At 38.2% G+C, this 27,398-nt stretch overlaps 1 protein-coding gene across 1 annotated transcript in view; it reads left to right on the top strand.

The window, feature by feature from the left end:
* The window catches only part of C5H12orf42 (chromosome 5 C12orf42 homolog), a 246,541-nt gene that overhangs the window by 153,786 nt on the left and 65,357 nt on the right, over positions 1–27,398 (top strand). Inside the window, 3 exon segments of the mRNA XM_059887270.1 lie at positions 1,420–6,039; positions 6,540–6,576; positions 9,125–9,201. The gene's annotated coding sequence lies outside the window, so the exon portion shown is untranslated.

Here is a 27,398-nt window from a genome sequence, read left to right as displayed (position 1 = left end):
TTTTAATCACTTCTTTAAAAAAAAAAAATCCTGAATCCTAATGAAAGAGCAAGACTCAGGAAAAAATGAGTGAAACGGGTACTGCTACTACCATTTAGAATTAAGTTCCCTGTTTGTATGTGTGTGTGTATGTCCTGTAACAAACAGTTATTACTTTGTGCCTATTAAGTAAATGTGATACCACTCCATAAAATATGCAAGACAGACAGATATGAGACAGAGGCCCAGGCTTCAGGATACTTTAATCTAGGAATGGATGAAGCCATTTAAACAACTTCCTCTAATTGTTACATAAAACAGAATAATCTAATTGCTGAGTATCTGGGAAAAGAAAAGAAGGATAAAAAGCAAAGCAAAGGAAAGAAAATGAATAAAAAAGAAAAGGAAAGGATTGTTTGTAATGCTTGTTGCTATTAGCTAGGCTAGAAACTCCACTTCTGTGATCACATTTAATTTTTGTAATATGTGGTGAAAACACAGAGGGAAGTATATATATTCTTAAAGGCTATAAATTCCTTGTTGTTGCCTATTTCTCCTTTTTTTTTTTTTTTTTTAAAAAAAAAAGATACTTCAAAATGCAGAAAAGCAGAGTCTCATAGAGGAAGAACTGTCTATTCATCAGAAAGTATTAATTAAAATTCACCTTTTCTTCCTTCTGCTTTGTGTTTTATTTAAATAGTATAAATAGAATGTTGCAGATAAACTTTCTTTAAAAGTCCCCTCCTTTCCCTTTTCCCATCCCACTCCTCACCCTTCCTGGGTCTCTAGAGGTAACCCTTCCTGGAATTTAGTGTCTCCAGTTCAGTTTGCATGTTTCTAAGTTGACCCCACTTGCTTACTCCTTGTACTTGTCATCTGTGAAGTAATGTTATTAAAACTACCTATTTTTCCTACCCCATTGGGCTTTTTTGAGCACTGAATAAAATCCCGATGTGAAAGTGTCTTGTAAGGTTGTATGTTACTGTTGAAACATTATTTATTGTTATTCTTAGAAATAATTCCAATTCTTTTCATAAACAACTGCAGTATCCTTTATACACTTAGAGTCTGCATAAATTCACTCACATACATATATTGCAGCTATCTTCTTGTTCCTCAGTAAATGAATCCACCTGCAATGTGGGAGACCTGGGTTCGATCCCTGGGTTGGGAAGATCCCCTGGAGAAGGAAACTCCAGTATTCTGGTCAGGAGAATTCCATGGACTGTATAGTCCTTGGGATCAAAAAGAGTCGGACATGGCTGAGCGACTTTCACTTCACCTTTACCCATGTAAATGTGCATTGTTAGAATCATGCCTCACCCACACTGGGTACTGAATCAAATCGTTGTTCATAGAACGCCTGGCATCTCTGTTTCCATGAGATGCTTGGCAGCTTGAGGCTAATGTCTATTTTCATTTCTATTGACCCCTCACTAGCTGGCACAGTGTTGGTGAATTGACTGGAACCAGATGTCCTTCCTTCCTGGAAAGGATGATGTCGTATTGGAGCCTGGAAAGTTATCCAGTGAAGCATGGATGAACTGGAGAATAACAAGAGAAAAAGCCAGTGATGCTGAAAGCAGCTACTCCTGCCTTCTCCTCTGCTTTTTGCCAGCTTCTTCCTAGATATGAATTTGGAATTGTCCCCTGTTAGCTTATATCTGTTTCATAATCATATTTTCTTTGTGGTCAAGTTGCAAAGCAGAATGGCTGCCAGGGGTTAGGAGAATCATAGTTTGGCCTTCCTTGGAATTTTCCCCAGATACCCTAGAAGGTTATTTTTCCGCTTTTTACACTTGGTGCGCTGTTTGATAGTGTGACACCTGGTGACTGGAGTTTTCTAGCTCTCCACCTGCTCACAAAATATGGTATTTCTTTGATCTAAAAATACTCTTCTTGTAAGATGTAGAAGAGAAAAAAACAAATTAAAAAGTTTAAATAGTCAAATTAAGCAAGCAGCATTCAAGATTAACCTGGGCTCCATCTGACGGCTGCTTTTGTTCTCCCCTCCCCCCGATCCAGGGAGGAAGAGGAAGAGACAGCCTCTTTTGCACATGCTTATCTTGACCGAATTGACAGTCCCTTGCTTTTTTCTTTGTTATTTCTTTGAATTTCTTCAGAATTTAAAAATCACAAAAGGATACAAACGTAACTACTTTAACCACAGAGAGAAAAATATCTTGCTAATCAGACTAGATAACCAAATAGAAATTAGCCATTCTGACTCCTCTGATAGCACAGTGCATACACATGCTCCTGAATGGCAGTCCTTGGCTGGACAGTCCAGGGGTGGGCCCGCTGACTAATAACATAAAGATCCAGACATAAATATGACCAATCCTGCAGATTTTGTTCCATGGCATTTCCTCCTTCTATTTTGGATATCTAGTTTTTAGGACTTTGGTCTCCTTTCTATATAAAAATACATTCTTCTATGTAATTATCATGATTTGACGTTGTTTTAGAAGTATTTTATTTATTTATTTACTTGGCTGCCTTGAGTCTTAGTTATGGCACATGGGATCTTTGTAGCTTCATGCGGGGTCTTCTGCTGTGGTGCAGACTCTTTAGTTGTGGTGCTTGGGTTCAGTCGTTATGACACGTGGGCTTAGTTGCTCCATAAGCAACATAGGATCTTAGTTCCCTGACCACAGATCAAACCTGTGTCCCCTGCTTTGCAAGACAGAGTCTTAACCACTGAACCACCAGGGAAGTCCCCATGATTTGACCTGAAAGAGACCTCTTCAAGAATGCACTTGTTATATGGTTTTAGAAGCTTTTTGTAGAAGTTCATTAAAAAGAAGACACAGTGTCTGTGCCAAGGGGTGTAAACACTATTGTAGAGAATGCTGGTAAATTTGTCTGGGGAAAGACTTTATCCTTTACTTGCAAGGTTGGTAGGTTTCCAGGTGAGAGGGGTCTTCTGTCAAAGGCCGGTGAGAAGGAGAGTTGTTTAAGATGAGCATCAAGGTTGGCCTTGATCAACAGACCTCCCAAAACAAGAGGTTCAGGATGGTGATGAATAGAATTGTTGCAGCAGCATAAGTCCCATAAAAGTCAAAGTGAATAAGTAAACTAGCCTAAGAAATTTCCAAACAGTGACGGTGGGCAGTGTGTATGGACTGTCTTTTCTCTGCTAGCTCCTGCTCTCTCTCCTGCCTTGTCCCCATGTGAGTCTCAGTCCCTTAGAAGCAATACCTGCTAATGCCATTATGTTCAGTGTCTTGATAGTGTCATCTGTAAAATAATATCAGTAAAACAACTAGTTCCCCTTCCTATCCCATAGGATGTTTTTTTTCATTTGAAGTATAGTTGATTTACAATATTTGTATTAATTTCTGCTGTACAGCAAAGTAATTCAGTTACACATACATATATATTCTTTTTCAAAAAAATATTCTCTTCTATTATGGTTTATCACAGGATATTGAAATGCAGTTCACTGTGTTATAGAGTAGGACCTTGTTGTTATCTGTTATACACACACACACACATACACACACACACACACACACATATATACACATACACACATATATATAAGTGATATCATATGGTATTTGTCTTTCTCTTTTTGATTTACTTTATTTGGTATGATAATCTCTAGTTCCATCCATGTTGCCACAAACGGCTTTTTCTTGTTCGCTTAGTCACTCAGTTGTATCTGTCTCTGTGATCCTATGGACTATAGCCTGCCAGGCTCCTCTGTCCATGGGATTTTCCAGGCAAGAATACTGCAGTGGGTAGCCATTCTCTTTTCCAGGGGATCTTCCCCACCCAGGATTGAACCTCAGTCTGCTACATTGCAGGCAGAGAGATTAGTTCCTTCTTTTTTGTGTGGCTGAGTAGTACTCCAGTATGTGTGTGTGTGTGTACAGTTATCTTTATCCATTCCTCTGTCAATGGATATTTAAGTTATTTCTGCATCTTGGCTATGATGAATGGTGCTGCTATGAGCACAGAGGTGCATGTATCTTTCGAATTATAGTTTTGTCTGGATGTATGCCCGTGAGTGGGACTGCTGGATCATATGGTAATTCTATTTTTAGTTATTTGAGAAACATCCATACTGTTCTCTGTCATGGCTGTACCAACCTACATTCCCACCAACAGTGTAGGAGGGTTCCCTTTTCTCCTTTTCTCTACACCCTCCCATGGAGTTTTCTTGAGCATCAAATAAGATACTGGCTATGAAACTACTTTGTTAACTAAAAGTGTCTATTGAAATAATATTTATTGTTTTATCATATAATTCTAAGTATATTAGAGTAGAACAGAATAAAATGGAATCAAAAAATATAAGGCATTTACCTACCATTTTGGTAGAAGATAAACAGGGCAGGGACGTTACCTGTGCTGTGTGTGGCTGCATTCCTAGCATCTAGCATAGTGTCTGGAATATAGAAGGAACTAGATAATTATTTGCTGAAGGAAAACAAGTGTTTCAAAAAATGACTGAAAAAATGTTGCTTGGGGCCATTTGCATAGGTACATATGGAGATATAAAGATAAATAAGGAGAAACTGTAAGAGATAAAAGTGATCATCCAATCAAACGAAAGCCCCATATGATTACAGAGTGCTTTTGCTTCAGACTTTAATTTTGGAGTTATAAATAAACATAATTCTTTTTGCTTTTAAGTCCACTCATTTTCTATTTTTCCATGGGTTAGACCCTACAAATCCCAGACTTTAAGTAAACCAGTCAAATCAAAAAGATCAAGTCACATGCTAAATTGTAGATTGTTGAATGGGAAATGTCAGGCTACAGAAATTTGTAGGCTAAACTAATTTGGAGTATATGGAATAGCATTAAAAAAAGTATTCAGTCAGCTAGTAAATACATCAGAGGGTCTACTGTGTGCCTGGACAGTGCCAGGGACCACAGCTGCCATGGTCCATAGGGCTTTTCCTTTGTTCATCCTGGATGGTTGGCTCATTTCCTTCCTTTTCCTTCCTTCACAGTATTCAAATGGGTAGTACGCTCTGAATTAAACCTCTCTCTTTTCTAACCATTTCAGCATCATCTATGGGAACATTTAGTTCATTTTACAAAGGACACCAATGACAGAGTTCATTTTACAGCCACAGGGCTGCAGCACGACTGTGACCTAAAGCCAGGTGAACCTTTCAAGTGTGGGTTTACTCTAGGCATGGCAACCCACTCCAGTATTCTTGCCTGGAAAATTCCATGGACAGAGGAGCCTGGCAGGCTACAGTCCATGGGGTTGCAAAGAGTTGGACATGACTGAGCAACTAACGTTTTACTCTAGGTATACGATTTAGAAGCATCGTCACTCTCAGATTTGAAGCTAACAGTGCAAAACATTAAATAAATATATTTCCAAGATAGGATATGTTTTGGTGGCATGAGCTTCATGAGAACTGGTTTTTATAGAGAAGGGGAGGGCATCATTTTGCAAGTCCCCGTGAAATACACAGAGGACATATATCCCACCTTAGGCCAGGTGGTAAAGGATGGGAAAGAAACTCCTATCCCTCTCTAATGAGAAATGGCCCCAGGAGACAGGTTTCAGTTCAAAAGCAAAGTGTGGGAGATATTCAAAGAAGAGATTGGCAATGTAGAATACTGACCAGGCAGCCCTCCCCAGGCTGTACTAGAAGGGTTTGGAGTCACAAAGGAGTGCGAGAAAGGAGATCAGACTAGGAGACGGACAGAGACATACAGGAATCAGAGTCCGGATTATATGGGATGTCCTGGGATCATATATAGTTATGAAGGGGCATGATGGGGTTAGCCTTATGATCCCAAATGCAGGTTAGGTAAGGCTGAGAGTGTGTGACAGGGAAGGAGAGGGACTCCTGGCTAGAAATGTGACCAGGCTACCAAGGGTTATTATCCTTTAGGAACATTTTATTGCTCTGTGGGTGCCCTTCAGGTTCAGTCCAGAAAGGAAAGATAACTATGACAAGTGAAAAGAGCTCATTAAAATGTTTAAAATAGAGAGGTATTATGGCTTCATTTAAACAACTTTTGTTCTCCCCCTGTGGATGTCAGTTCAGCTTGGCCACCTGCTGGGTCTACCTTGACTAAAAGGTATTCTTTTTACAGTAACATTTGTTTTCATTCCCCTTAGTATACCTGCATACAAGTTTGTTTCATAAAATTAGATACACAGAAAAAGTAAAAGAATAAAATTAAAATCACTGATTTCTTACTCTGAAGTAACCATAGTTATGAGTCTGCTTTCTTCAGACTAGAATGGACTGCCGCACACATCTTATTTTATTTTACTAAACTGTGCTATTTTACCTTTTCAAAACTTAGCATTATACTAAGTAAGTTCTGTTGCATAACTGGACCTCATTTCAAACTGTATAATATTCTGCCATATAGGTGTCACATAATTTATGGTTAGGCATTTTGATAAAAAGCCTCATAGAGTCTTATATCTGAATATTTGTGTGTATCTCAGATGATTTCCCCAGGATAAATCCCTAAAAATAGAATTACTGAAACAAAAGGTACAAATACTCTTAAGTTTCTTGACTGTGATTATAAGCATTCTTAATACAGGTTTATTTCTCTTCTATTAGAGTCACTGTGTCAAGAGGAACCAGTAACCATTTCCAGGTACCATGAATGTCATATTCTGATGAATTTCTCATCTATAAACATATTCAGTTAAGTTCAGTTCAGTTCAGTTGCTCAGTCATGTCCGACTATTTGCAACCCCATGAATTGCAGCATGCCAGGCCTCCCTGTCCATCACCAACTCCCGGAGTTCACTCAGACTCATGTCCATCAAGTTGGTGATGCCATCCAGCCATCTCATCCTCTGTCATCCTCTTCTCTTCCTGCCCCCAATCCCTCCCAGCATCAGAGTCTTTTCCAATGAGTCAACTCCTCGCATGAGGTGGCCAAAGTACTGGAGTCTCAGCTTTAGCATCATTCCTTCCAAAGAAATCCCAGGGCTAATCTCCTTTAGGATGGACTGGTTGGATCTCCTTGCAGTCCAAGGGACTCTCAAGAGTCTTCTCCAACACCACAGTTCAAAAGCATCAATTCTTCTTCACAGTCCAACTCTCACATCCATACATGACCACTGGAAAAACCATAGCCTTGACTAGATGAACCTTTGTTGGCAAAGTAATGTCTCTGCTTTTGAATATGCTATCTAGGTTGGTCATAACTTTCCTTCCAAGGAGTAAGCATCTTTTAATTTCATGGCTACAATCACCATCTTCAGTGATTTTGGAGCCCCCCAAAATAAAGTCAGCCACTGTTCCCACTGTTTTCCCGTCTATTTCCCATGAAGTGATGGGACCAGATGCTATGATCTTCGTTTTCTGAATGTTGAGCTTTAAGCCAACTTTTTCACTCTCGTCTTCAACTTTCACCAAGAGGCTTTTTAGTTCTTCTTCACTTTCTGCCATAAGGGTGGTGTCATCTGCATATCTGAGGTTATTGATATTTTTCCCAGCAATCTTGATTCCAGCATGTGCTTCTTCCAGCTCAGCGTTTCTCGTGATGTACTCTAGAAAATTTAAAAAGTAACTTCTGACAGAGGAAAGTCCTGAAACAAAAGTCAAGATATCTAGTTGTTATTTTCCACTGTGGCAGCAACCAGCTATTTTCCCTTAGGCCTGACACTACTTCTACAGACTCTTGAAAAATTCCCTCATTGTCTCTGAAATCACTGTGTTGAATTAGTAACCCTCAAAGTTCCTTTTAGCTATCAAATTCTAAGAGCTTATTTTTTTTCATAATACTGTAAAAAAGCTGTTTCAAGAGAAATAGAGTAATAATGTGTTTCTGGCAGATATTCAGTAAATATTTGTTGAATGAGAGGAAAAATGAAAGTTACAAACTTTGATATAGAAAGTAGTTAAATCTTTAAAAGTTTAATTAAACAAATTTTATTCTACTCAAAGAATAAATTACTGCCTGTCTTCTCTGGGTAATAATCTTTGTTAAATTTTATGGAAGACAAAAAATACAAACAAAAGATTTGCAGAACTTTTACATGAATCAGTTATGAATTTTGGTGGGAGAATTTAAAAATAAATAGGAATTACTATAACATTTACCCTTAAGGTGATTGTAATCTCATAGAGATAGTTTGTGGGCCCAGGTGACATAGCTCAAATAAAATGGTTAAGAAAAATTTAAAAGTGTAAATGATGCCACTAAGAAATTGTATAAGAAAGTGTTATGCTAATCCCAAGTGCAACCCTTAAATTTCTTGAAGACAAATATCAGAAGAAATCATATTATGTTTTTAGGAAAACTACCCTCACTTTTGTTAAGGTAGGAGAGTTCAGGGGAACACTAAGACAAGTATGAAAATGACCTGAGTTTGAGTGTGTTACTAAGACCAAAGACTTGCCTTCAAAGTCACCATTATAGTAAGGTGGCAAAACTCACCTTAACTTCTTGGAAATGGTTTCTGGAAAAGCCATGCAAAAGCAGATATGCATTTGGGATAGTTTGCCTAATAGTTTCATATTTTGGCAAAGCACTAAAGATCTCTTTGGCCACATTTAGTGAGAACCATGTGATATCCAGCAAACTAATCTCTTTGATCTTGTTATTTGGGCACTTGTTCTTTAATATTATTATTGTTAAGTTTTAATTTGCTTGGTCACCTTGTACTCTCCTCCACTGGTTAGCATATCCTCATTTTCCCAAAGAGCACTTGAGTTAAAAACCATTTACTTAAGACAACCTTTAATGCCCATGACTTAGAAAGTTCATTCAAAAGCCAAAAGAGCAGAACTAATATACAAAGCTCGGTGTATCTGGTTGCCTGGGCAAGTCGACTTGCCTTGCATATGTGAAGATATTAAATTCCTAACCAGTTAATTAAAAGAGCTTCTTCATGTGTCAGTGTAAGACCTGGTCTATAAATGGGGCATTAGGAGTTGACTCTTGTTTCAGGAAACAGCATCCTCTCCAAGTTTCTCACACTTTAAAAAATTTGTTTTTTAGAAGTGCCTACCAGTCACCTGTGCATTTCTTGTCAACAGGCTAAATAGTCTATTAAACGATAAAGTTGATCTAGTTCTAATAAAGATATTTTGGGGAGAGATAACTGGTTGGCTTTAATTAATTCAGATTATATGATTTTCCCTTTACTCTGATTTTAATATTGAAAATGTACCCATTCAATTTCAAACAGATCAATGACAATATTTTATAGAAAGGCTGTGGAGGAGTCAACAAGAGATCAAGTGCTGCAGTTCAACAGACATAGATGTAAGTCCATGCTCCATTACTTCCTAGCTAATTGACCTTGACTTTGGGTAAATTACTAATCCCTTGTACTCTCAAATGCGCCAAGCATAAAATGAGGGTGATACACTGTCCTTGTAAGGTTGTTTTCAGGATGAACTCCTATAATTCATATAATATGTTGAGTAAGAGTGTCAGATTATGATAAAGGCTCTAACAGATTATTACATTTGGCCTTGAGACAGAGGGATACCTGAAAATTTTTGAAGTGCTTTTGTGAATATTATTGCATTTGATCCTCAAGTGAGTTAAGAAGGGTGAAGTCACTAGCCACTGACAAAAGACAACACTACAATTGATTTCTACCTTCCATGCCAAAATTTTTTCACTCTACCTTAATGGAAAATCTCAAAAAAAGCCTATACTATTTGGAAACTGAACATTCTAAAATTTAAATTTATTTTATTTATAACAAAGTGATGATTCCAGGAGAGCAGTAAGGTCTTATTGAGTTAAAGATCTCCGAGTCAGGAAGATTGATCCCCTAGGGAAAGGAATGGCTACTTACTCTAGTATTCTTGCTTGGAAAATCCTATGGACAGAGGAGCCTGGCGAGCTACAGTCCATGGGGTCCAAAAGAGTTGGACATGACTGAACGGCTAACACTTTCACTTTCAAGGTCTTATAATAGTGAAATCTGAGCCCTGACATAATGCTGCATTCCAGACTCTAAAACAGAATCAAATAAGTCAATCATGACTCAGGATTCAAATTCCCATTTATGTGTTTCTATTTTTGGATTCTTTGACCTATTCAATTGGTCTATTCGTCTATTACGCTACCAAAACCACCACTCTTAATTACTACAATTTTGTTAGGAATTATAATGTCTGGGAGGTTGAAGACACTAGCTTGTTTTTCAAAACTGCTTGGCCATTTAACTTCTCATGTGAATTTTAGGATCAACTTTTTGTAGGGTTTGAATTGCAATTATGTCAAATTTATTGATTAATTTGAGATGATATTTTTATGATGTTGAATCATGTCATCTATGAGCCTAGTATATCTCTTCTTTTATTTCAATCACTTTTTGAGTCTTGCAATAAAGTTAGGAAAGGCCCAGTATGATGTTTCAATATGTAGTTTCAAATCCTTTTTTAATTTAAGAAAGTTTTCTATTTTGCTCCTTTGCTTTGGTTCTATTCTTCAGGAACTCCTAGTATCTGTATATTAGATAATCTTTGCTCATCTTTGTATTTGTCACTTTCTCTTGAAACTTAAAAATAAAAGTCTTTATTTCCATTGGTTTAAAAAAATTCCCTTTTCACCTTCTGTCTTTTAGCTCATTAGCTGAATGTTTTTTCCAAACTGTATCTTTCTATTCTTGTCTTCATTTCTTAGAGGATATTTTATTTGTAGTTCTTTCCTGAGTTCTAGCACTTAGATTCTCAGCTTTAACAATTCTGATATATGTTCTTTTTTTATATTCTATGTCATCTTCTTAATGTCTTTTAACTAATTTTTAAATAGTAAGTTGCATTTTGTGAACATACCTCTCTAGCATGCTTTCATCATCCTTGAAAATGTTATTATGCTCCATATTATCTCATTTCTTATTATAACATCATATGGGATTTGAACTTTATACTTCTCTGTCATTCAGTTTTTATGTGAAATTAGTTTTCCTGACCCTTTATATAAAGGCAGAATTTAGGAAAGCTCTTCTAATATCACAAAGCTCCTCTTTTTTTAATTATTTTTATGTAATGTTTAAAACTATGGTCTCTTGCTTCCCAAGATTTCCTTTCTCCACTTGGGTGGAAATATTCTCTTTTTTAATCTTAATTTTCTATAATTGCTCAATTTTTTTCAATTTCTAGTAGTTTCTCCAGAGTATGGTTCCTCAACTGGAAGGAAATTCATTTACATTTTGAGACTTCGTAAGGATTGTTGTTGTTCATTTGCTAAATTGTGGCCAACTCTTTTTGACCCCTTGGACTGCAGCACGCCAGACCTTCCTGTCCATCACTGTCTCCCGGAGTTTGTTCAAACTCTTGTCCATGGAATTAATGATTCCATCCAACCATTTTACCTTCTGTCATCCCTTTCTCCTCCTGCCTTCAATCTTTCCCAGCATCAGAGTCTTTTCCAGTGAGTCAGCCCTTTGCATCAGGTTGCCAAAGTATTGGAACTTTAGCTCCAACATCAGTCCTTCCAGTGAATATTCAGGGACTCTGAATATTTGCTGTCCAAGGGACTCTGAAGAGTCTTCTCCAGTACCTCAGTTTGAAAGCATCAGTTCTTCAGCACTCAACCTTCTTTATAAGGATTAAGCTGCTTCAGCCCTTTCAGTCCCTTACTTCATGCTCCTTGAACTCACTTGGTATCAGAGAGAGAATCCATTCTTAGTTTCATCTGGTTTCTCATATTGACCCACTGTGCTCCCCAGCAAATGACTCTTAGCTGTTTGAGATTCTGTTCATCATTAAATACAACCATATTTGCTTCCCTCCACTTTCTCTTTCAAGAGTGCCAATACCATGTGATTCTTATGGCTGTTGCCTAGTTTTTTGGTAAATTTAAATTTATCTTTGGTTTTGCTATTTTATTTGTTATGTTTGCTTTAATGTGGAGATTAAATAAGATTGAAAACCACACTGTCACTACCATCTGCCTAGAATCTCTAGATTGGACGTTAAAAGCAAAAGTGATAACAACAACAAATTCAGTAATTTTTTTTTATAACAGGTATACCCAAAAATATTTATTGGGTTTCCTAGGTGGTTTTAGTGGAAAGAGCCCTCCTGCCAATGCAGGAGATGCAAGAGACATGGGTTCCATCTCTGGGTTGGGGAGATCCCCTGAAGGAGGGCATGGCAAACAACTCCAGTATTCTTGCCTGGGAATCCCATTAACAGAGGAGCCTGGTGGGTTATGCTTCATAGAGTTGCAAAGAGTCAGACATGACTGAAGCGACTTATACGCAAGCACACAAGACATTTTTAAGGAAATTTTTAACATAAAGGGATAGGAAAAGATTCACCATGTGGTTAAAAATCAAAATGTAACTGATATAAGGCTATTTAAATTAAATAGCCCTCAAGACAAAAAGCATTATTAGCAAAAAGAAAAACACATCATTATATAGAAATAACTCATCAGGAATATATAGTCAGAAATTTGTATTATTTTAAGAAAATAATGCCCAAATTGTATAGAGAAAAACTGAATAAACTACAAGGAGAAACTGACCAATATGAAATTTAAATGGTAATTTGTAACATATTACTCCCATATACAAAACAATTATTAAAGTTGACCCAATAAAAATATATTTAGAATCATGATAAGATAATTACAGAATACCTTTTTTTTCAAAGATATATGGAAATTTCCAAAATATGAGTCTGTTGAAAGTCACAAATGAAAACTCAGTAATTGAATTGAAATTACACTGACCACATTCTTCAACCACAAAGCAAAATAATTAGATAAAAAGTTTATCTCTCTCCCCATATCTACATGCTTGAAAACTTTAAACACCCATAATGTGTTCTGAAACAAAGAAGAAATCTAATGAAAGTTTAAAATATTTAGAACTTGAGAAGTGAAAGTCACTCAATTGTGTCCAACTTTTCGCAACTCCATGGACTATACAGTCCATGGAATTCTCCAGACCAAAATACTGGAGTGAACAGCCATTCCCTTCTCCAGGGGATCTTCCCAACCCAGGGATCGAACCCAGGTCTCCCACATTGCAGGCAGATTCTTTACCATCTGAGCCACCAAAGAAGCAGAACTTGAGAAGGAAAACTCTTATTGCAAAACTTATAGATGCAGCTAAAGCTGTAAATGCATATGTCCAAAAGAAAGAGAAAACTAATAAACTCAAGAAAATTTAAATCAACTCAAGAAAATTTAAAAAGAGAACTACAGAATGAACTCAAGAAGGAAGAAGAGAATATTTTGACAGTAACACATATTCACAAAATAGAAGAAAAGAGTGGACTTTTAAAAGATAAAATATGTTTCTTAGAGGAGAATTATCAAGTGGCCCAAACCTAACAAGATCATAATTGCTTTAGAGTTTGTACAACCCTTGAAGTGTTTGAAGTGTGTTAGTTGCTCATTCATGTCTGACTCTTTGCAACTCTGTGAACTGTAGCACCCTAGGCTCCTCTGTCCATGGGATTCTCCAGGCAAGAATCCTGGAGTGGGTAGACATTTCCTTCTTCAGGGGATCTTCCTGACCCAGGGATCAAACCCAGTTCTCCTGTGTTGCAGGCAGTTTCTTTGCTGCACCTTTTAAAGATTCTATTTTGTACCTTGTATACAGTAATGTGGACTTCCCTGGTGGCTCAGTGGTAAAGAATCCACCTGCAACGCAGGAGACACAGGAGATGTTGGTTCAGTCCCTGGGTGGAGAAGATCCCCTGGAGGAGGACATGGTAACCCACTCCAGTATTCTTGTGTAGAGAATCCCATGGACAGAGGAGCCTGGTGGGCTACAGTCCATAGGGTCGCAAAGAGTCGGACACAACTGAAGAGACTTAGCATGCACACACACCTACAATAATGTAGAAAAATCTATGGCAGTTTTCTGAGACTCTTTGATGCTTTACTTCCCTCAAGGCTGTGTTCCTCTTGCACAAAGATATCCTTCCATGAATTTACTTCTTCTGCTATCAGGAACACAAATATTGCATGCATAGCATATGACAGTTTTTAGAAAGGCAGTTCAATCAAACACAACATGGAACAATCCAGTCTCTGGATAATAACAAGTTTTTCTCTAAAGGAGTCTTGGTTCTACAAATGCATTCACAAGTTAATTCCCATGAGAAACAAGTTCCCCTAGTGCTTTAAAGCTGTAATTCAATTTTTAAAACTTTTGAGGAATAAAACTTATACAGCAAATAAATTACTCTTCCATACTTGGGAACTTCCCTGATGACTCAGATCATAAAGAATCTACCCGCAATGCAGGAGACCTGGATTCAATCCCTGGGTTAGGAAGATCTCCTGGAGAAGGAAATGGCAACCCACTCCAGTATTCTTGCCTGCAGAATCCCATGGACAGAGGAACCTGGTGGGCTACAGTCTATGGGGTCGCAAAGAGTCAGACATGACTGGGTAACTAACACTACACTATTACAAATGGTGTACCCAGCAGTAATTCAAATGCTGAAATCTTATCCCTGCAATTTTTCTTCTTAAAGCCATGGACAGATGCACGCGGATGATCCTCAGTGTGAGCACCTCCTTCAGCTTTGAGCTCTATGGACCTCACTCTTTCCATCCAGCTTCTGGTTTTGGGTACATCTTCTTCTTTTCTAAAGCCACTCTTAACTGTGGTGTAGTCAGCCAGGGAGCAGAGGGGGTAAATGTGTCCGCTGAGCACAGTCTTGAAGGTGGTAACTCTCAACAATTTTCTTGGCTGCTTAAGAGTCTGATGAATGTGTTGTGGAGACATGGAGGAGGCAGTGGGTATCCTGGATTGTGTGATGGGATATCAGTGCCAGGCTGTGATGCTTGCATTGGTATTTACGAACACATATACACTCAAAGTGTTTAAACATATTGACTCATGTAATCCTCACAATGTTATGAGTGATGCTCTTATTATTTCATCTTACAACTTGTTCAAGGTCACAAAACTACTAAATGGGAGGACCTAGATTGGCACACAAGCCGTCTGTGCTCTCAAACCCCCTGGCGCAAAGGTAAAGTCTATTCCATGCTCCACTAACCAGAGTTGCAGGTCCCACACCCAAGCCAGGTATTGGAACATGGCTACTCTTAATTAGAAATCTAGGGTCCAGCTTAGATCCCCATTGTCTGGAGTTGAGCCGAAATTCTTTCCAGAGTTTCTCAGGGTCCAACCCCATGACCTCTCCTGGTGGGAAGTTGTGTGACCTCTAATTCATCCACGTGTATGCCCTGCCCTATCCAGTCAGCCCAGAAACATGATTATTCTGTGTTCTCAGTGCTGGAGAAAGTCAGCTCACTCCAGTGAAGTTTGCATGCTCTGTATCGCCAAGGGCTGATACCGTGAGGACACCAGCAGGGCTAGGCACAGATTTGTGGATGAATAAATGAATGAATGAGTTGATAGGGCACCAGTGTGCTAGGTACTGTGCTTGTAGTAGTGATAAAGATTGCAAAGATTAATCAGACTCCGCTCATCTCCTTCAAGAGCTCATATTCTCGTGAGGAGTTTTTGAAGGTTCATCATCCTCTCAAAATAATTCAGGACATGGATTTTGAAATCAGATAGATCTGATTCACCTGACTAATTGTGTGGCCTTTGACAAGTTATTTTACTCCATTTATTCATCTGTAGAATTGGTATGATACTGTTACCTGCCTCATAGATGTGTCATGAGGTTGTTCATTTGCTCAGTTGTGTCCAACTCTTTGCAACCCCATGGACTGAAGTATGACAGGCTACTCTGTCCTCTACTATCTCTCTGAGTTTGCTCAAACTCATGTCTGTTGAGTCAGTGATATTATCTAACCATATCATCCTCTGCTGCCCTCTTCTCCTCTTGAGGTCCATCTTTCCCAGCATCGAAGGTCTTTTCCAATGAGTCAACTCTTTGCTTTAGGTGGTCAAAGTATTGGAACCTCAGCTTCAGCCATTAGTCCTTCCAATGAGTATTCAGGGTTGATTTCCCTTAGGGTTGACTGGTTTGATCTCCTTGCTGTCCAAGGGACTCTCAAGTGTCTTCTCCAGCACCACAATTTGAAAGTGTCATGAGGATTAAATGAAATAATGCTTGAAAAATTACTGTGTTCCCCAAAGCAGCTGCCTCTGCTTTTTTTTTTATTTAAATTTATTTATTTTAATTAGAGGCTAATTACTGGTTTTATTCTTTGCTGAGGACCTGCAGGGACACCATGGGAACTGTCTTTGGCTGGATAAACCACAGAAGTCAGCAGGCATTGCATCCCACTTAAGCATCTGGCATGTTCACCATTCCCTGTTGTGTGAACCTGGATACTTGGGGAATAAAACCCCCATAATTAAGAACAGAAGTTACCTGTATGGGGTAACTTTGGAATTAATGGTGAAGGTGACTTTGGGCATTAGGAATACATATGGGCATATGAGAAAACAGGAAAGACAGCATTTTATTTTATAAATATTTATTTGGCTGTGTCAGGTATTAGTTGCTGAGGGATCTTCATTGCCTCATGTGGATCTTTCAGTGAGGCATGAGGGCTCTCTAGCTGTGGCATGAGGGCTCAGTTGCCCTGAGGCATGTAGGATCTTAGTTCTCTGATCAAGGATTGAACCTGAATCCCCTGCATTACAAGGCAGATTCTTAACCACTGGACCACCAGGGAAGTCCCAAGACAGCATTTTAAAATACAGCCTGATACTGAAGTAGTGTGACCTTCTGCTATAAATCACTATCTACCAGGATGCTGCCTCTGTCTCTCATGTTGGCCTCTCCCTCCCCCAGATTATCAACATACTGCATTTCTGTGGCTGTAATGATTGGTTCCTTCCAGGGTAGGTGGAGTCCAAAGCTATACCAGTTGGATTTTATCTCAGAACCACATGTAGGAGCTTTTGGGAAAAAGGTTCACCTTTCCCACTACATGTGAAAGTGAGATGTGTGAGATTTAGGGGCAGAGATAGGGTTAAGCTAAAGCCATCTTACAACAACAAGAGGAGAAGGGAGCCAAGATGGAAAAGAGAAGAATGGAGAGACAGGAAAACCAGGGCCTGGTGACATTTGAGTGCCTTATGGTGACATGCCTAAATCCAGCCTTGTTTCTGTTTTATGAGCTGATAAACCTCTTTGCATTTTTATCTCAAAGACTCTTAAACTGACTTTCTTAGAAGTAAAATATGAGTCCTTTATAAAATTAAACACACCTACATTTAGATATATTTGATTTTTGTAACTGGGGAAAATTTTTTATTTACCTAAACCCCAGATCATGACCCTAGCAAAGCAGAAGCTGATGTTCTATAGGGAATATTGTCATAGCTTGAACAAAAACCTTAGTGGGTGTAACACGACTTTTCTTTCTAAATGGCAATGAGCCCTGCTGAGTCAATGTTGACACATGTAACTCTTTCCTGGAAGGCAAGAAAATCTGAAAATTGACTGGTTTGCTCACTCACCCTGGCTTTTGTTTCCTAATGAACAGGTAATATTAGTCTTTCAGTATGATAACATAAAGCCGACCGATTTGCATCACTGGGTATTGTCCACCCTGTGTGTTTGAATTTGTTCTCTTATTTAATACAAGCTGTACTGAAACTGGGTAGTCTCTGTTTGTTCAGCAGCCTCTTATGAGTGCCTACCTTCTCTCCTGGTTTGGACCAGGGAAAAGATAGATGTGGGAAATGTCTGAGAAGGTTTTCTTAGCAAAGTGAACTTTCCCCAATTTTTCATCACTCCAAGGGATTTCAGTAGGACCTCTGATATCTTTAGAAATCTAGTCACTCCAGCTTGGAATAGAATTGATGTTAGTCTCTTGCTTCACTGTGTTGAGATCCTGGCCCAGCTGGTCTTAATCAACTACCCTCTTTTGCTGTGTCTTTGAATCATGACATCATATGATTGTCATGCTCATTTATTATCTGATGTTCATACTTATAAACATTGATAAGCACTCTCCAGTTTCTGCTATTTAATTGTCTGAAAAATGGGAATATTCATAAGTAACTTGCAGGTTTGTTGTGAGGTTAAAATGAGAGAAAAAACTAGAGAACCTCACTGTCGATCTCCGTGAATATTCCTAAGCCTGAATTGCTATCCCTAAACTCACCCCATTTCTCTTCTGACCTGTTAAGACCCCCTTAAACACATTCCCCATAAGAGGCCCCTCCCCAACCTGGTTCTCCCTTCAGTCTGTGCTCATTTCTATCCAGCACACTGTAGTGTTTATTTGTAGGTTTTCTAATCATTCTAATCCACTAAAGTGTGGACTATTTTGGAGGGTCAATTGTCTTCTACTTTTATATTCCCAAGGGATGAACCATGTCTAGAATATTAGTATGCTGTGCTCAGTTGTGTCCAACTCTTTGCAACCCCCATGAACTGTAGGCCACCAGGCTCCTCTGTCCATGGAATTCTCCAGGAAAGAATACTGAAGTGGGTTGCCATTTCCTTCTCCACAGTATCCAGTTCCAGTTCAGTTGCTCAGTCGTGTCTGACTCTTTGCAACCCCATGAACCACGGCACTTCAGGCCTCCCTGTCCATCACCAACTGCTGGAGTCTACCCAAACCCATGTCCATTGAGTTGGTGATGCCATCCAGCCATCTCATCCTCTGTCATCCCCTTCTCCTCCTGCCCCCAATCCCTCCCAGCATTAGAGTCTTTTCCAATGAGTCAACTCTTCGCATGAGGTAGCCAAAGTACTGGAGTTTCAGCTTTAGCATCATTCCTTCCAAAGAACACCCAGGGCTGATCTCCTTCAGAATGGACTGGTTGGATCTCCTTGCAGTCCAAGGGACTCTCAAGAGTCTTCTCCAACACCGCAGTTCAAAAGCATCAATTCTTCGGCACTCAGTTTTCTTTATAGTCAAACTCTCACATCCATACATGACCACCGGAAAAACCACAGCCTTGACTAGACAGACCTTTGTTGGCAAAGTAATGTCTCTACTTTTGAATATGCTATCTAGGTTAGTCATAACTTTCCTTCCAAGGAGTAAGCGTCTTTTAATTTCATGGCTGCAATCACCATCTGCAGTGATTTTGGAGCCCCCCAAAATAAATTCAGCCACTGTTCCCACTGTTTCTCCATCTATTTGCCATGAAGGGATGGGACCAGATGCTATGATCTTAGTTTTCTGAATGTTGAGCTTCAAGCCAATTTTTTCAGTCTCCACTTTCACTTTCATCAAGAGGCTCTTTAGTTCTTCTTCACTTTCTGCCATAAGGGTGGTGTAATCTGTGTATCTGAGGTTATTGATATTTCTCCCAGCAATCTTGATTCCAGCTTGTGTTTCTTCCAGCCCAGCATTTCTCATGATGTACTCTGCATATAAGTTAAATAAGCAGGGTGACAATATACAGCCTTGACGTACTTCTTTTCCTATTTGGAACCAGTCTGTTGTTCCATGTCCAGTTCTAACTGTTGCTACCTGACCTGCATACAGGTTTCTCAAGAGGCGGGTCAGGTGGACTGGTATTCCCATCTCTTTCAGAATTTTCCACAGTTTATTGTGATCCACACAGTCAAAGGTTTTGGCATAGTCAATAAAGCAGAAGTAGATGTTTTTCTGTAACTCTTTCTTTTTCCATGATCCAGAGGATGTTGGAAATTTGATCTCTGGTTCCTCTGCCTTTTCTAAAACCAGCTGGAACATCTGGAAGTTCATGGTTCACGTATTGCTGAAGCCTGGCTTGGAGAATTTTGAGCATTACTTTACTAGCATGTGAGATGAGTGCAATTGTGCGGTAGTTTGAGCATTCTTTGGCATTGCCTTTCTTTGGGATTGGAATGAAAACTGACCTTTCCCAGTCCTGTGGCCACTGCTGAGTTTTCCAAATTTGCTGGCATATTGAGTGCAGCACTTTCACAGCATCATCTTTCAGGATTTGAAATGGCTGAACCGGAATTCCATCACCTCCACTAGCTTTGTTCATAGTAATGCTTCCTAAGGCCCACTTGACTTCACATTCCAGGATGTCTGGCTGTAGGTGAGTGTGAGTGATCACACCATCGTGATTATCTGGATCGTGAAGATCTTTTTTGTATAGTTCTTCTGTGTATTCTTGCAACCTCTGCTTAATATCTTCTGCTTCTGTTAGGTCCCTACCATTTCTGTCCTTTATTGAGCCCATCTTTGCATGAAACGTTCCCTTGGTATCTCTAATTTTCTTGAAGAGATCTATAGTCTTTCCCATTCTATTGTTTTCCTCTATTTCTTTGCATTGATCACTGAGGAAGGCTTTCTTATCTCTCCTTGCTATTCTTTGGAACTCTGCATTCAAATGGGTATATATTTCCTTTTCTCCTTTGCTTATGGCTTCTCTCCTTTTCACAGCTATTTGTAAGGCCTCCTCAGACAGCCATTTTGCTTTTTTTGCATTTCTTTTTCTTGGGGATGGTCTTGATTCCTGTCTCCTGTACAATGTCACGAACCTCCGTCCATAGTTCATTAGGCACTCTGTGTATCAGATCTAGTCCCTTAAATCTATTTCTCACTTCCACTGTGTAGTCATAAAGGATTTGATTTAGGTCTCCACAGTATATCTATACATACACATTTGAAAGAGAGACAAGTCGATTTTCAAATTAAAAATGCCTTCTTCATTTGGAACCCTTAAATGAATAGTTGCCTTGGCTCGACTTATTTAGCTATGAAGACTCCGCTGGAAAGAGTCTAAATCGGATTATTTTGAGTACTTTATTGTTGGCTTACTGTAATATCAAGTCATGATATTTGAATAGTGAGTGGAAAACATCATCTTGTTGACTTCCATATATGTAAATGAGTAATGAAAGTGTGTATTGAAAATTCCTCATATAATGGCTACACATTTGATAAGAAAAGCCAATACATTGTTTTAAAAAGACAATGAAGTTGTTTTCTTCTATTAAATGCTGCTTCTTATAAATTCTGCATTTACATCTCAAAGGAGTTTTTGATGCTAAACATAGAATAAAATCCTGAGGAAAGTATGTACACCAAAGCGATTAATAGAACAGGTTTTATAGTCAGAAAGTCCTGGATTGAAGTACTCTCTCACTGACGATTACTTGCAGCATGACCTTGGGAAGATTACTTATCTTTTTTCAAGCTTCAGTCACCTTATCTATAACAGGGGGCTTATAATAGTGTATGTCAGATAGAATTGTTGGCAAATTGAAACGATGATACACTTAAAAGGGCTGAATACAGAGCTTGGCAATCAATGAACACTTCAGAGCTATTAGCTATTTTTTCTCTTTTAAACTTAGTCTTGTTTAGTTCAGTTATGGCTGCATGATCATTTTAATACAAGCTTTATATTTCTGACTGGTACAGCCAAATCCACCTGCTAGAGAGATGAATATACAGAGTAGTGAAGAAGCTTGGCCCAGCTGGACTGGAGAGAATCAGGGAGAGTCCCAGTGGGAAAGTGATGGGAGAGGTTAAAGATGGGAATCTCATGGGAAAGGGAAAGGATTGGGTTGGGTATCAGGAGGACAAATTAGCCTGGGAATATTCATGGGACGTGGAGGATCAGAGTTTTATTTCTCCTTTCTCATTTCAAACTCGCAGCATTCAAACATTTTATTCCTGAATGGAAAAATGAAGTTACTTCTTGGAATTGTGTGTGAGAAATATTGGTTTCATAAATGATATACTCATAAAATTTTCTTTGATGTAAAGTAAATAGAATATTAGCCAAATTTCTTCACCAGAGCTCAAATTATTATATGGTGTCTGGAACAAATGAAATGTTTGGTTTTTATTCTATTGTTTTCAAGCAAAAATGAGTCTGAGAAACTGCAAAACACTTAGCTATCTTATGTTGCATTGCAATACTTACATTTCTAATATATTTTCTCCATGTCATTTCATTAAATATTAACTCAAAATATCAACTGATGAGACTGTTAGTAACAATTTGTGTGTGTGTGTAGAAAATGGTACTTGTTACAATGAAAGAGAGGCTTTCATTTTAGCAAATTAAGAAGTCATGGGTTTAAAATTTGTTATCAAATATTGATTTTATAGTTTAGATTTTCTTTCAAAGACCATAAAAATTTTTTGTTTCTTTCAAAGCATAGTTTTACCAAGATAAAATATTAAAGGAGCTGAAATAAATTATTGAAAATAAAGCAAAATATGATAGCCTTATTTAATCAATTAAAAAAAATTAACTATGCATAATAAAAATTAAGCATACTTCTTAATGAATGAAAAATAAAGACTGAGAAATTTCAGACCCAGAGGAGTTTTATGTTTTCTTATACTTGTAATAATGAGCCTCTGGGCTCACACTGAGTAGGCAAGAAGATTTTTAAAAACATAGTCCAAATGGTCATTTTAAGCTTTTCATTTTTATTCTTCTCTGCTTCCTCTTCCCCAGATTCAAAGCCTCCATCTGTTGGGTCCAAAAGTGGGTTGTTTACTCTGACCATATGAACAGATAATCCCTTTCTCCCAGGTCTATGTCTTTAAAAAGATATTAAATCTTTGCACGGTTGAACTATTTTTATGACTTCATTTCCAATATTTGGAATGTTTAGGTTCCAAGGGTTATATCCACACTGTCAACAAATAATGACATCATTTAAAAAAAATCAGTTTAATTAACTTTGATCACATATGGTACAGAGTCATATGGCATAAGTTCATTAGAATATATTCTGACATTCTTCCAAATCATTTAAATCCTAACCCCTTAAAATAGAATTAATTGCTAAGGAGGTAAATTAATGTATGGTAAATGTTTATCCAGTGAAATTTCCCTCAGTAAAATCACTTCAATTTCCAGTTATGTTCTATTAAAACAGACTGTCAAACTGATTTTATCTGTATTGAGAGGGTTGGTGTCTTCAATTGCATGGCATCTTTCTGCTTTAGTGGGTTTTTTTTTTTTAGATTAAGTTTTTTTAACTTTTATTTTACTATGTTATTTATTTAAAATTTTTATTTTTAAATTGTATTTATTTATTTATTTTGTCAATGCCATGTGGCCTGCAGGATCCTAGTTCCCTGACCAGGGATTGAACTCATGCCCCTTGCATTGGGAGTACAAAGTCCTACCACTGGACTCCCAGGGAAGTCCTTGCCTCAGTGTTCTTTTTTTTTTTTTAATTTTATTTTATTTTTAAACTTTACATAATTGTATTAGTTTTGCCAAATATCAAAATGAATCTGCCACAGGTATACATGTGTTCCCCATCCTGAACCCTCCTCCCTCCTCCCTCCCCATACCATCCCTCTGGGTCGTCCCAGTGACTAGCCCCAAGCATCCAGTATCGTGCATCAAACCTGGACTGGCATCTCGTTTCATACATGATATTTTACATGTTTCAATGCCATTCTCCCAAATCTTCCCACCCTCTCCCTCTCCCATAGAGTCCATAAGACTTAAAGTGATCATTTCTTAGAGTTTACAGAATGCTTCCATGTTTTAGCTTTTAAAATACTAGCTTATTTTGGATTTACTTTGAGTGACTCTGTAAGCTTGAAATCAAATTGACTATTTTAGAATAACTCAGTAATTGGCTAGCAGTTGGATTACTGCTGATCATTTCTACTCTGTCAAAAATATGGCCAAATTAAATAAATGCTATCCATTAATTTGGCTGTTTTATTGACTGATACCCATCTGTCTCATCTGGATTTCCTTCACTCACATTTTGGCCCATGCAGCTCCTTCAAGACCCAACTCAAAAGCTACTGCTTCCCTCTAGTCTCCAAATTTCTCTCCTGGACTTTTCCTCTACTGTCTTAAAGAACTTGATTGAGGCAGGTATTAGGCATTGAGCTGCCAATAGCTGTTTTTATATGTCCCCTATGAAGCCTGGCGTGCTGTGATTCATGGGGTCGCAAAGAGTTGGACACGACTGAGCGACTGATCTGATCTGATATGTATTATCTAAATTATTACTCATTGAGGGCCAAGTTGATTTATTTTTTTAAATTTCTCTACATAAAAGCATAGGTGTCTATTCATTAAGGCTCAGTAAATATTTATGGAACAAATTTATTTGGGGCCCAGTATTTGGCTCTTACAATGACTAATCTTTGCAGTAGATTCTACTTTATGTGAAATAATAATCACTATTAATTTTAAAGTGCTTAGAGTGCACCCAGAATGTAACTAGGCTCTTAATTCATGCTATTTCTTTAACCTTTGCTATTACTGTCTATATTAGGGATTGTTTTTATTTTTATTTTTTTCACGTGAAAAATGTGAAGCTCAGAAAAGTTAGTTAACTTGCCTATGATTGCTCGGCTAGTATTTGACAGAAATGGGATTCAATGACACATCTTTCTGACTCCAGAGCTTGTGCTCTTCTGTGAAACAATTATGTCCCTCGAGAATTACTATCATTGGACAGGTAAGAACATTGGAGTTAAGAGAGCTTAATAATCTTGCCTAAGACTTGAGTTGTGTCTGACTCTTTGGACCCCATGGACCATAGCCCACCAGGCTCCTCTGTCCATGGGATTCCCCTTGCAAGAATACTGGAGTGGGTTGCCATTTCCTCCTGCAGGGGAACTACCCAACCCAGGGATTGGACCTGTGTCTCCTGCATTGCAAGCAGATTCTTTACTGCTGAGCCACCAGGGAGGCCCATATAACACATAACCACTGCTGAAATTTCTCTAGTAGATGCATTTTCCAATGTCTGTTTCTGATTATTTTTTCTTATCTCAAGGTAATTGTATTAGATGCTTTTTATACTGTTGGAGTGGGGTTCAACTTTTGAAAAACACACTCTTTATTTTTTTAATAGATCCTCTGGGATTACTTAAACAATTTTATTCACTTCAGACATTTATTGGTTGCGTTTGTCCCTGATACTTGGAGGAAATAGGATAATACAATAATATCCACTTTCCTTTTTTTCCCCCTTTGCTTCAGTTTACTGCTTCCCATTAAATATGTTCTTTTAAGAGATGAAATAATATATTAACTTCTAAAATCACCTCAAGTAAAGACCTACAGAGATGTCCATGTACTTTGGAATCATCATTGCTTATTTAGCAGAAATATTAGTTTAATGATATATATTAAACTCTATATATTATTATATATATAATGTATATGTTTATATATAAATTAAATTACATCCAAGTAAAAGATAAATTGCATTTATGACTTTGGAGTCAAGATAACAAAGAAGGACATTTTGTGTATAGTTATTTATAATATAGTTTTATATGTCATTAGCACCGTCTTTGATCAATTCTGCCTTAACACTAACTTAGGGGTTTTTCACCTCCATTTTCTCCTTTCATTGAATGCCAGGTGGCTTAGATGGAGAAATAGACAGTTTACCCTTGAACAAAAGACATTAAAATTGCACAGGTCCACTTATACAAGAATTTTTTTCACTCAGAAATAGTATAGCACTATATGATCCCTGGTGTGTTGAATCTGTGGATAGGGAACTGCAGATAAGGAAAACCACATGTATGGAAGGCTGACTATAAATTATGCCTGGATTTGGGGCTGTTTGGAGGGTTGGTGCCCATAACATCCTTCCTCCTACCCCCATTGTTCAAGGGTCAACTGGATTTAGAATGGACAGATAGTAGTTGTCAGAGCAGGTCTTCAGGTACTGAGAATAATCATATGGGAAGATCCCTGTAGTCCATGGAGTGAATACCATTCCCACACTCATCTAAGCATTTGTACATGAAGCAGCTGCACACAGACCCAGTCACACTAAGCAGATGACCTCAGAGGGGATGCCATGCTGCTGTGGTGGGTGCCTGGAGCAGACGGACCTCATCTTCTCAGAGGACATCAGCTCTTTCCTAGAAGAGCCCTTCATAGGTTGACATCAGCCCAAACCCCAGCAGGCCAGGGAATGGAGCCTTTTCCTTTTCAAAAGGGAGGACTTCTAAGATCAAAAATTCTAGGTGGTTAAATGTTTCATTTGGTGACATCAGAAATGTGATCTACTGGAAATGAGAGATATGAAAGCAATCAGAGCTCAGATTCTTTTCTCCTCTTGTCTCTTCTATATCCCCAGTTCTCACCTTGGCTGCATGTTGGAATCAACTCTGGGTGCTTTAGTGAATATGGAAAATTGGGCTGCATCCCCAGAAAGTCTGATATATAGGCATACCTCCTTCTACTGTGCTTTACTCTATGGTGCTTCATAGATATTGTATTTTTTATAAATTGAAGATTTGTGGCAACCCTGCATTGAGCAATTCTACTGGTGCCATTTTTCTAACAGCATTTGCTCACTTCATGTCCCAACGTCCCATTTTGGTAATTCTAGCAATATTCTAAGCCTTTCCAAAATTATTACATTTGTTATGGTGACCTGTGATCAGTGATCATTGATGTTACCATTGTAATTGTTTTGGAGTGCTATGAACTGCATCCATATAAGACAGTGAACTTGATGAATGTTGTGCATGTTCTGACTGATACACTGACCACCCATTTCCCCACTTCTTTCCCTCTCCTCGGGCTCCCCTCTTCCCTGAGACACAACAGTATTGAAATTAGGCCAGTTGACAACCCTACAATGGCCTCTAGTGTTCAAGTGAAAAGAAAAATCACACATCTTTCACCTTAAATCAAAAACTAGAAATTATTAAGCTTTGTAAGGAAGGCATATAGAAAGCTGAGATAAGCCAAAAGCTAGGTTGGCCTCTTGCACCAGTTAGCCAAATTGTGAACGCAAAGAAAAGTTCCTAAAGGAAATTAAAAGTGTTACACATACATGACAAGAAAGTGAAACAACTTAACTGACGGAGAAAGTCCAAGTGGTCTGGATAGAAGATCAAACTTGCTACAACATTCCCTTAACCCGAAGCCTAATCCAGGGTAAGATCTGAAAATTCTTTTCAATTCTGTGAAGACTGAGAGAAGGGAGGAAGCTGCAGAAGAGAAGTCTGAAACTATCAGAGGTAGGTTCATGAGGCTGAAGGAAAGAAGCCATCTCCATCACATCAAAGTGCAAGGTGAAGCAGCAAGTGCTTAGGTAGATGCTTCAACAAGTTATCCAAAGATCCAGCCAAGATAATTAATGAAGGTGGTTATACTAAACAATAGATTTTCAGTGTAGACAAAATAGCCTTCTGTGGGAAGAAGATGCCATCTAAGACTTCTATCATCAGAGAGCAGAAATCATGCCTGGTTTCAGCGCTTTAAAGGACAGTCTGGTGCATTAATATTTGTTGAAACGCAATATTCATTTACCATTCTGAGAAATCTTAGGGCTCTTAAGAATAACATTAACTCTATTCAGCCTATCTTCTTTTAATGGAACAACAAAGCATGAATGGTAGTACATCTATTTACAACACAATTTACTGAATAATTTAAGCCCACTGTTGAGACCAGGAACAAAGACTTCTTTTCAAAATATTACTGCTCGTTGACAGTACACCTTGTCACCCAAGACCTCTGATGGAGATGTATAATGAGATTAATAGTGTTTTCATGCCTGCTAATACAACATCCATGCTGCATCCTATGGATCAATGAGTAATTTCAAATTTCAAGTCTTATTATTTAAGAAATACATTTTGCTAAGCTACCGCTGCTGTGGATG

The sequence above is a fragment of the Bos taurus genome, chromosome 5 (assembly GCF_002263795.3).
Source record: "Bos taurus isolate L1 Dominette 01449 registration number 42190680 breed Hereford chromosome 5, ARS-UCD2.0, whole genome shotgun sequence".
Classification (NCBI taxonomy): Eukaryota; Metazoa; Chordata; class Mammalia; order Artiodactyla; family Bovidae; genus Bos; species Bos taurus.
The sequence above is the reverse complement of the archived record's forward strand: the minus strand, read 5'-3'. Positions and strand labels throughout refer to the sequence as shown.